This window comes from Chinchilla lanigera, unplaced genomic scaffold (assembly GCF_000276665.1).
Source record: "Chinchilla lanigera isolate Chin_1 unplaced genomic scaffold, ChiLan1.0 scaffold00050, whole genome shotgun sequence".
NCBI lineage: Eukaryota > Metazoa > Chordata > Mammalia > Rodentia > Chinchillidae > Chinchilla > Chinchilla lanigera.
In genome coordinates this window covers 16,197,563-16,198,895 of record NW_004955451.1, presented here as the reverse complement: position 1 = coordinate 16,198,895, position 1,333 = coordinate 16,197,563, and the positions used below count along the sequence as shown (strand labels likewise).

Below are 1,333 nucleotides of genomic sequence, written 5' to 3'. Positions count from 1 at the left end.
GGGACAGGCGCGCCACTGGCGTCAGGAGGCGGGGCCCCGCGCAGTCCCCGCCCACTCGCGCGGTGGTGGAGGCGAGCGCGGGTCGGGGACCGCGGGTCGCGCACCTTCCAGGCGAGACGGTGCCACCGCAGAGCGCGGCCAGAACGCACGGGCGTGGGGCGTGGAGGGAGGACGTCGACCCGCTCGGCTCCGCGTCCGAGAGCTCGGAAGCGGACGGGGCTCTACTCGCCTGTTGCGAGGACAATAAACCCCGATGACGTCGCCTCGTGTAGGGAGGGTGCACCAGAGGGTGTGACTCAGCGCCCCGACGCCAGCACACCGAGTCACCAGCAAGGGACCGGGCTGTTTGCTACAACCCCTCCCCGTGCTGGGGATTGAACCCAGGGCCTTTGCACTGTGCTACCTCTCCAGCCTTTTCAATTTTTTATTTTCAGACTCCCTAAGTCACTAAGTTGTCAGGGCTGGGCTCAAGTTTGGCAAGCCTCCTGCCTCAGCCTCCCAGAGCGCTAGGATGACAGGCGCACTCCACCGCGCCCACCAGCAGGTGTGCTGCCTTTAAATCTCAACCGCAGAAGCCGGGGGTGGTGGCGCACGTCTGTAATCTCAGCACTCGGAAGGCTGCGGCAGGAGGACTGCTGTGAGTTTGAGGCCAGCCTGGGCTAGAAAGTGAGCTCAAGGTCAGCCTGAACTGCGTAGCGAGACCCTGTCTCAAGAAGACAAGTAAATAAATAAATAAATCTCAACCGCAGAGACTGCTCTCTGTCCCCAGCCTCCAAGGGCGGGGCCATTGCGGGGCAAACGGGCGGGGCTGGTCAAGAAGGGCGACTCCAGCCTTGCGCTTCAGCCCCTGCGCTTGGATGGAGAGGAGCAATTAAGGCCCCCGAATCCTATATTCAGAGATGCTGTCAGCAATCGTGGCTATCCCGGCCACCAGCAAAAAAGATTGGAAGTAGCTGGCACGGTGGCGCAGGCATATCATCCCTGCACTCTGGGGAGGCTGCCGGGAGGATCTCGCGTTCGAGTCCGGCCTAGCCAATTTAGCAATTTAGTGAGTCCTTGTCACAAAAAATAAAAAAGAATGGGGACGCTGCTTAGTGGAAAGGCCCTGGGTTCAATCCCCAGTAGTGAAGAAAAAAAAAAAAAAAAAAGAGCAAGAAGGACCCGCAGGAAAGAGCACACCTCAGCCCGGGCCTCCCGGGCGGAACTGTCTGCAAGTCCGGGCGGAAGACTGCGACTCCCAGCGTGCGCCGCGCGGCGCCTGCGCAGCGCGTCGGTGCCCATGCGGCCCTAGGCTGAGAGCGGCGCCGGGCTGCGGGCGGCCATGGCGGACCCG

At 62.0% G+C, this 1,333-nt stretch overlaps 1 protein-coding gene across 1 annotated transcript in view; it reads right to left on the bottom strand.

Annotated features, from left to right (window-relative positions):
- Nucleotides 1-149, bottom strand: part of Hspb9 (heat shock protein, alpha-crystallin-related, B9) — a gene marked incomplete in the record, with an annotated part of 820 nt that extends 671 nt beyond the window's left edge. Inside the window, 1 exon segment of the mRNA XM_005394441.2 lies at nucleotides 1-149.
- Nucleotides 150-1,333: the final 1,184 nt, after the last annotated feature.